Genomic DNA, 10,395 nt, shown 5'->3' with positions numbered 1-10,395 from the left:
TTATTATTTTGTTAATGTGTTAAAAATATTTGAATGCTATTATACTAATTATTAAACTTTGTGTTAATTAGATGTATATTTGAACATAAATTAAGTTTATATTAATTTCAGTTTCTGAATTTAAGCTCATTTATGAAAATAATAAATATTAACAAAAATTTTTTATTTTAAAAAATATATATTTCTTAATTTCCCAGCGTTTGCATTCAAGAATGTCGCTAAATGAATAATTTAGTAGCGTTTGTATCATAAAATGCCACTAAAAGTAGCTATGCTCTTACTAGAAAACACTGCTAAAATAGTGGCATTTTTTTTATACAAACGCCACCAAAGCAATGGTCTTTTTCTCATAAAAATGTCACTAAATTAACGGCGTCTCAAAAATACAAACGCCGTTAATATAGCGGCATTTTCATATACAATCACCGCTAAAATAATGTCATTTTCAGATACAAATACCACTAAAGCAACGGCATTTTTCTCATAAAAATGTCACTAAATTAGCTGTGTCTCAATGGTTTTCAGATATAAATACCACTAATATTGCTACGTTTTTACGAAAGTGCCACTATTTTTTGTGATACGTGTATAGGCGGCATTTTGACTAGCTTTTTTCACAAATGCCACAAATCTTTTAGTGACGTTTATAAATGTCACCACTAAATGTTAAAAAAAATGCCACTAGAAACCTAAATCCCTATAGTGTAGGTCATGTAAGAATTCCAGTTAGTTCACTTGCAAGTTTAATTTTCTATTTTGTTTTAAATTTTTGCATTTAAATTATTATGCTTTCATGTTTAATATCTTATTTAAGTGTGTTTAAATTATTTTTCATGCCTTGTTAATTTTTACGAAATTGTTTAAATTTTTATTTTATAAACTTCTTATTTTTAGAATTTTTTATTTTTGGCAGGTTTAATCTTTAGGTATTTTACTCTCATAATAATTTGTAGTAATTTAGGTTTAATATATTTGGTAATTTTATTTAGATTAATTTAGGTTAATTAGTTCACTAAAAAAAATTCTCTAAATTAAATATATTCGAAGTATCAATATTAATACTTACCCGTAGACCTAGAACTCTCAATCCTTGAAGAGATAATAATTCAAAATACTTTCGATCTTATTATTTTTGTGACCCATACACTTACGATACTCCTAATGGGTAGCAATAAGTTTTTGGCACTGTTGTTAGGGATTGGAGCATTTGGGCTAGGGTTAATATCGATAGAAACATGTTTGGCTATAATTTGGTTCACCTTTTTTGTAAATATTTATAAATGCTTATTTTCCTTTTATTTTACTTTTGCTTGTTTTTCTTATTTGTTTTAGTTTGCTTTGTCTTTTATTCTTATGTCTAATTATTATATTGATGAGGCCAGACCCTTTAAGAACTATGCATTATTCTTTATCAATAGATCCCAACCCCAATGGATATTAAAGAGCTTAAAGCCTATGAGTGTTTCTATTAAGAGTGATTTAGATCTTATTAGAGCCTTGTCCTCACCGATAGCCAATCTAGCTAATAAGATAGATACCATTAGAGCCCAATATGATTGTAATCTAGCCTTATCCTTTTAGAGTTCATTTATCAATAGTAATGTTTGTGATGGGGATTATTAAAGTGATAGGTGTGTGTATGATCAACATTCAAATTTTTAGCCAAATACTTACACTTAAGAGTGGAAAAATAGGTTAGAAGTCTATGAGGTAGCAATTAAGAGCATCTTTTTAGTTTAGTACCTACAAATGCCCCTCTTTACCCTATTGAGTCTCTTCCACCTTATTATTCACCACAATACCCACTTCTTGATTTTTCACCATCATAGCACATTCCCCTATATGACCCACCTATTCTATACCATCCACCACCATAATACTTTTCATCACCTACTCAATATCACCCAGTACCTTTATAAGAAATGAAACTCTCCCATAAGGAATCTTTCACCTAATTAATTGAAAACTAAACCAACATCCTCCAAACCCAAGTGGCCATTTTAAAAAGCCTTAACAAGCAAGTAGATCCCAGTTGGTTAGATGGAGTGGAGGGCATATTTAAGGATGATCGAAGGAAATGAGGTATAGTATATGTTGATGATGATGATGAGCTTATTATGGTAGATATGCTTGCATTTGTTAAAGTGGTGGACAAAGAGTTTATGGAAGTAAAAAAGCATTCTTGTGAAATGGAAGTAAAGGATGATAAATCGTCTCTAGCATTTTATAGTCTTAAAAAATTTAGCATTAGTCTTACTAAAGTTGAGTCTGAGCATTTTAGTCTACCCTTGTCATTTCCCTAGCCCTTTAAAGATCAAATACTATATGAATTAGCAATGATTAAGGTGAAGAAGCCTGTTGATGAGGTTACACACTTGATAATTTCATTTCACCTTTAGGAATACCCATTGTCAAGTTTAGTGAAGAGGATGAAATAGAGCCATTTTTTAATGTAATGCTAGAAGATTATAATGGAGAAGAGTTGGATGATGACAAGATTGAAGAATTTTTGAATAGATACTTAGACTTGGAAGACAATAATGATATGTATAAACTTAGTGTCATAGAAGTCCCTACTTGTCTAGAAGTTTCCCCAGCCTTTGATCCATAGCTAGAACAACCTTCAGTCATTTCATCCTTTTCATTCATTTATGCTACACCACTTATGAAGGAATCCTTAGCATTAGAGCCTAACCTTATACTCTTCATGGTGGTAACTCTCTCACTAGTATTAAGGCCAATACTCCTTATCTTAACCTTTCTAGGAGGATGCTTAATACACTATTTAGGATGGGCCAACTATCCACTTTTACCACTGTCACTGAGCAATATCATTTTGAGTTTATTATTGAAAATGTGGTGAAATGAAAGAAGATCAAAAAATAGGTAACACTGGTACAAAATTGTGGGGTAATCACATAACCCCAGTGAAAATCAAGCTGTTGACTATAAATCATCACTTATTGGAAGGCAACCCAAATGTTAAATGTCTTACATTCGTCCTTTTATATTTTCATGTTTTCCTTTAGTAGTGTTAATGCTTAGTTTGTGTTTTGCTTGTAGGAAAAATAAAAGCCAATGATGGGATCTTTAAGGAAAAACTTTAGCTAGTCAAGAGAGTATTTTTCACCTCTTATGCTTAAATTCATATTTGCCTACACATTAAGAACAATGTGCATTTTAAGTTTGGAGGTTAAAAAATTTAAGCCAAAATTTCAAAAATTTTTCAGACTTAGGCTTAATTAACCATTGTTTTGAGTTTTTATGCTTCCTTTGGTTGATTATTATTGATCCTATGATAGAAACCATGATTGACTTTGATTATAACTTTAGGAAAAGAATAAACTTGGGTAAAGCATGAGATACATTTTTGAATTTATTGATTATTGAATTGCATGTCATTTAGTGATTGTTATGTTAATAATAGGAATTACATTTCATTTTTGAAGTTGTGCTTACATTCTAGAATTTGTCCGATCACTTTTTGAGGTGAAATTTTAGGCTACACTAAATTAGAGACATAGGTTATCCTTGGATCAATTGAGACTGTCAAGCCGACTGCATATATCCATTGTCACCCTTTTTAACCTTATATTACCCTTTCTTTGTTAAGCACCCACAACAATAAATTTAGACCTTATTTTGCATTTTCATCCTTGTTGTCCCTACCCTATGTGCATAGGTATCACATATGATATCATTAGAGAGGTATGTCAATTTAGGAAACAAAGGAACTAAAATTTTGCAAAAAAATAAAAAAAAATCAATAAAAAATCAATAAAAAAAGATAAAGGAAAAGGAAAAAGAAAAGAAATAAATAAAGAAATAAAAGTGTGCTAAATAAAGAAAGTAAAAAGAAATCAAGTTTAGGCATATTACTAGTCTTGAATAGCTATCTAATTGATCCTAAGATTGTAGTGCATGATTAGGGTACTTACACTTAAACATTCATTTCTATCTTACCTCTACCCTAGCCTAACATTATAAACTAGCAAAGACTTAAGGATCTTGAGTTTAGTATCGGTGAACATTAGTGGAGGGAAGTGTGAAAGGCATACTTATGGAATGTATGTGCATTTCAATTATGTTATGTTAATTTCATGGTTGCATATTCATAGTTAGATGGGAAGTGGTGATATGTGATGAGTGTTGCACACAATGAAACTAGCCCTTGTTTAGGATTTACCTTAAGCTATAATCATCATGTAATTTTAAGGAAACAATTTCTAATGGATCATAGGAAGTGAAATTGACTCATAGCATAAGTTGATTTTGCTTGATGACAAGCAAAAAGTCAAGTTTGAGGGTGTGATAATTATTTTTTTTAGAATTATCATGTACTTAATTGGTTAAATTTTAACTTCATTTAATTTTGCTTGATTATCCACCTAAATTCTCCAATTTCATTTGTAGGAAAAACAAAAACCCCATGCCCACACTTAGTGTCATCATGCAAGCAATGACTGAATTTAGTGGGAAATTTGCCAAGGTAATTCAAGGGCCCTTAGAAGATGAGGACAGTTGATTTCCATGAGAAAATGGAGCCATGAAGAAGAAGAAAAAAATTGCCAAGCTATGGCCATGAAACCCCAAGTCGTGAGCCATTAACAAAGGCATGTGGAGGTTTCTTTTCTTGCATAAGATGCCTTACTTAAGAGGAGTTGCTGTACAAGCTAATTTGGAGAAGCTTCAAGCTGAGTTTAGAGCTAAAATAAGATAATTAAGCTAAAAAATAAAGCAAATTTAACCAAGAAAAATCGACAAAGATGGAGAGAGTAAAGGGAACAAATTGCAAGTCAAATTACAAGTAAGAACACAATAAAAAATAAAAGTCAAGCATGGCTACTAGTTTGCATGGCTCAAGAAACCATTTATGGGCTATGAAAAGACCTAGGATAGGGCTAAAAAATAGGACATTTTAAAAAGATAAAAAGGGGGAACTGATTGCTTATAGGATTTTTTCTTCTTTCCTTTTCAGTTTTATATCACTAATAAGGTAGCCTTTGCTAATTTTGCCATGGCTTTTAGGGGATTATTTCATCTTGTTTGCATGTATTCAATAAGGGCTTAACTTATGCTTAGGGAGGAGGACTGTAGGATGCTTGTTTGGTTTTTATTTTTCTTTTTTGTTTAGGTATCTCTCCCAAGGCTATTGGCAGCACACTTGCTAGCCAAACAAATCATTAAGACATTAATTTCTTCTTATTTCCAATTTACTTTACAACACTTTTATTTGCCTATTAAATTTTTCTTTAGTTTGTTTAATTTCCTTTCCATGCTAACATTGAAACTTCCTTGTATTTCCTTCTTATATTTCATGTTCAGTTTACATTTGATGCTACTAGTTTTTATTTTCAGATTTCAAATTTTATTCTCTTTATTTTTCCAGCACTTCTTGCATGTATGTGAAGCTCTTTGAAGCTTGAAAGGGATGGCCTTGAGTGCTAGTTTGATGGAAACATCATAGGGCTCTAAGAACTTGACTTATTGTATGTTTATTTACTTATATTTTATATTTAATGTTTATTTAAGTTTATGCCCAGTTTTTATTTATGTTGTTTATTTATTTTTCTTGCTATTTCTTTACTATTTTTATGGTTAGATTATGTTCTTATTTCACGCTAATATGTTATGTACTTGTTTGATTTAATGCTTAGTTACATATGTTCCAATTCATGCTCTTTTTCTTTCATTTCGATGTTTGTTTTCAATTTAATTTTTTTAGCATGTTTCATTCGGTTTTGCGCAAGGTCTCCTACACATGTTTTGTTCATTTTTTAGCCTATTTTGATATTGTGTCATTGATTTCTAGTTGTCATGTAGTTATTTTAAGATTTAATTCATTTAGCTCACTAGATCCATAGTTTATGTTATATTTTATGTTCCAACTTATGTATTTTTTTTTAAAGTGTTTCTAGTTAGTTTTAGGCAAAGCTCTCCTATACCTTTTTAGCTTTTTTTCATGTCTATTTTAAGCAAGTTAAACAGTTTTTATAAATTCCTTAGGTAGGGTTTCATTTTCCTAGTAATTTAGTTCATAGGTCTTACTTACCATGCATTCAAGTATTTCAGTTTGCATAAATTTTTATTTTCGTTTGTGTTTGGTTTTTGTATAAGGTTTGTACAGGTTTTTTGTTCCATTTTAGGTCTAGATTAACCATGGAAAGCATTTTTTATTTTTATTTACATTTAATGCATGTTTAGGTGGTAATTAGTCACATAGGTCATGTAGGAATTCTGGTTAGTTCACTTGCAAGTTTAATTTTTTGTTTTATTTTAATTTTCTACATTTAAATTTTTATGCTTTCATGTTTAATTTCTTATTTAAATGTGTTTAAATTATTTTTCTTGCCATGTTAATTTTTACAAAATTGTTGAAATTTTTTATTTTCAAAAACTTTATATTTTTACCCTTAGGTTTAGAACTCCCAATCCTTGAGAAGACTAATCTGAAATATTTTTGATCTTATTACTTTTGCAACCCGTACATTTGTGGGGCTCTTAATAGGTACCAACAATCAACGCAAGAGATTGGCCTAGAAGTTTGTCAAAGGAACAATGGGTGTTGTTCTTTTAAAGCCTAGAAAAGGATGGTGTAACTTGAGGGGCACCTTGGATGCCTCACATTTTGATCTTGTATAGTTGTGGTGGTCGACCTTGGGTTCCATTACTTGAGATATGGGGAGCTACCAATTACACCCCATTTATGGTTAGGAGACAGTATGAATCCCAACAGTTCATTCTGAGGACAAGGGATTAGATTAGATGGAGTTTGATTATGACGAGGAAAGCTACGTGGCAAAGTATGTAATATCACAAGGGCCAAGGGATAGACATTCTGATCAAAGTTAGGAAGGTACATTGATGATATCACATTGGGATATTTAGTATGAAGGGCTAAGTGAGTCAATAACATCGTATTTTTGTCAAATCTTGTATCAATCTAACCAATTGATCTATGGGCCAAACACCACCATTAGAGGTAGAAGTTGCGAAGATAGAGTTTGAGGTAGAAAAAAGAAAGATGAAAAAGAAAAACCTAAAATTACAATAAGAGTTTAGGTAATTGAGGTACAGGGAACATATGCAGAAAGACAAGTTTGAAAAAGTTGTAAAGAAAAGAGATGTGGCTCTAGATGACTTGAAGGATTTGCATTTAGAAAAAAAAGGCTAAGAGCTTAATTAAAAGAAAGAAGGAAGACCTTAAGGAACATATGTAGAAAGACAAGTTTGAAAAAGTTGTAAAGGAAAGAGATGTGGCTAGAGATGACCTTAAGGATTTGCATTTAGAAAACAAAAAAGCTAAGAGCTCAGTTAAAAGAAAGAGGGAAGAGATAGAATAATTCAAGGTAGAAATGCAATTTTAGAAACATAAAGCTCGAGAAAATGAAGAAAAAGAAACATCTCCCATTTGCACAAATATCGAACCCCTTGGTATCCAATATTGAACACTTTCATATGGCGATCTTGGGATAGTTGATTGCTAATATTTATAATGCTTGCAAGTATGCAGATCATAATCAAGTAATAAAGTGATGAAATATAGTATCGGTCCAACAAGGATTATAGAATTGAATTTTCTGGTGGATTCAAGTACCAAAGTCTAAAAATCGAATCTCATATAGGCCTAAACTTAACTTATCCAACTATCACTTGAAAAGTCTTAAGTGTGGCCGAATATAACTAGATCTAAAGTAATAAGAATTGAAAGCTTGAAAGAAAGAAGATTTGTAAAAGCCAAAAGTAAGGATTACATATAAAAAATAATAGCTAAATGAATATTGCCTAAATCGAAAGCTTGAATGAAAGATTGCTTAAAGAAACTTAAATAATCAAAACTAAAAACATGATTGTGAAAACTAATAGTAAAGAAAGATTTTTAAAAAAGAATGCTTGTATTGAAATAAAGAAAAAATTTAGAAAATAAGAGTTTTTATAATTGCTAATCTATCACCTTAGCCTAATACAAAGAAAACTAAAAAAAAAAAAAAAGAACTAAGGACAATCGAAAAGAAAAGAGAAAAATAGGATATTAGGTGTAGTAAGAGATGTCTTGAATACAAGACTGAACCTCCCTATTTATAATTGTGGGTTTGGTATGGGGTAAGGATAAAGATTACAAGTTGATTTCTATCTAAACTCTAAAGAATGAAGTTTATCTTGATCTTAAAGTGTTTGGCCGAATATGGGAGACATGCTTCTTGGAATGCCTTGGCCAAATAGGTCTTTCTTGGAATCTATCTTGGGCGTTCATCACATTTGCATGCTTGGATCTTGCAATCTTGGGATAGATTTGGCTAGACTTGAATTATCAAGACCATGATGTTGCTTTTCATCTAAACTCTTAAGATAAATCTTACAAAAGTTTTTTTTTAAATATAATCAAAAAGTCCTTGAATAACAAAAAATCTTCTTGGCTGAATGCTTTAAGGAGTCCTACCTTGAATATAATCTTCAAATATCACATGCATGTAGGAGTTCTATTGGAATTGGGATAATCGAATGCTTGTAGGAGTTTGAGTGCCATTAGAATTCCTTAAATCAAGTGAATTTAGGAAACTTACTTCAAGTTGGATTCGACTAAGATGGTTCTTGCATGGCCAAATATTATAAGGATTAGGCTTATCTTAATCTTGCATGAATTTTGCATAAAATTCATTTCCCAAGCATAAAACCCTAAAGATTAAGAAAACAAACATTAAAGGTACTAAATTCAATCAAATTTCAAAATTTTTGCACCAAATAAAACTTGCAAAACACTATATATTTTAGTGCTATCATACCCCCAAACTTAAATCTTTGCTTGTCCTCAAGCAAAACTTCTCAAATCAACAATACAAATAATCACTATCTATGTGCACAAAGTCAAAATTATACAAATCATTGATCATGCACTATAGCATAATACAAAGATAGTTACAAATATAGTTAACAAGAAACTCATTCGCAAGTAAGCTTTCAATATCATACAATTTTTAAGAATATGAAATTAATCCATCTCTAATATATACAAACAATCTAAGTAAAAAGAATGCAACATATATCATCACATATTAATTGAAAGATAGAATACACTTCATATGTTTACTTTTTTCTTATCTCTCCACTAGTGTTAGACTTACATACTTGACTCAAGATCAAAAGATTTTTTTAAGTTTTTAATGTAAGACTTAGGGCAAGGTAAGAAAAAGGAAATTTAGGCTCATAAAATCTTTTGCTTACTTTCTTGAAATTTCTTGACTCATGATTGAGAATTTGAGAACTTTTGAACTTTCAAGACTTTAAGGCATTTTTATTTTGACATTTCTTCTATAGTCTTTTTTTGCTTTAGCCATTTTCACTTTTATCTCTTTTGCCATTATTTTTCTTTTTATTTTTTGATTTTTTTACGCTTCTCGTTCTCCCAAATTCGAAGATTTATCACTTGATTTATCCAAACATATATAAGCAACATTGGGTTGGGTAATAACAATAAAATAGATAAATTCAAAGAAAAGGCTTGGGCTTATTAATATGGCTAAATAATAACAAAGAAAAGGATATGTATAAAGGCTCAAAGCAAAAGCACTAGGGATGCATTATTAAAGGTAGGCTTGAAAAAGCTCAAATTGTCCAAAGAATACCTAAATCATTTTTTGAATTAGATACATTCTAGAATTTCACCTTAAAGGTTGAGTAGGTAACTTCTAAAGTTATACTCTTACCTTAAAATTTTTATGCAACTGTACATCTTACATAACTTTGTACAAAGATTAATGTATATCATAAATCAAGACTAAAAACACATACATAAAAATCATAATCCAAAGAAAAGCATGCTTAAGAAATCATTCAATTACTTCACTACACTTATAATTCTCCTCATATCATACTCAAGTCAATCTTGAACAATTCATGAAAAATTACCTAAGTTAGCATAATACAGATTATAGTATATCAATTCGGTTTGAAAACGAAGTAATTACAAAAAATTTCAAAAACAAGTTTAATTCAAAAGTATTCTTTTTCCCCCACACTTACATTAAGCAATACTTCAAAACAAAACTTTTAAGAACTAAGGAAAAAATATACTTCCCCTATAAAAATTCTCCCTCTTTTGTGGTTCTTTTCCTAGGTGGTATAATGAACTTAGCTTAATGAAAAATCCCTTTACCTAGTGCATTAAAATATTGTAATGAGCTTGGTATAAAGAGTGAAAACCTAAAATAACAAGGTTCAAGGTTGGTTAAAAATAAAGGGTGAAGGTGTTTATGACCTTTTTATTCCTATACTCAAATTAGTATTTGAAAGAAAAAGATAAAGATAAAGATAAACAAAGGAAAAAAGAAATAATTGGTAATGATTTTTTGGGATTCAGCCTTTTTACTTGGGATGAAAAAAATGGTATTTATACTT

This window comes from Durio zibethinus, chromosome 11 (genome assembly GCF_047325235.1).
Source record: "Durio zibethinus cultivar Kanyao isolate XHJ-2024 chromosome 11, ASM4732523v1, whole genome shotgun sequence".
NCBI lineage: Eukaryota > Viridiplantae > Streptophyta > Magnoliopsida > Malvales > Malvaceae > Durio > Durio zibethinus.
Note: the sequence above shows the minus strand (reverse complement) of the source record.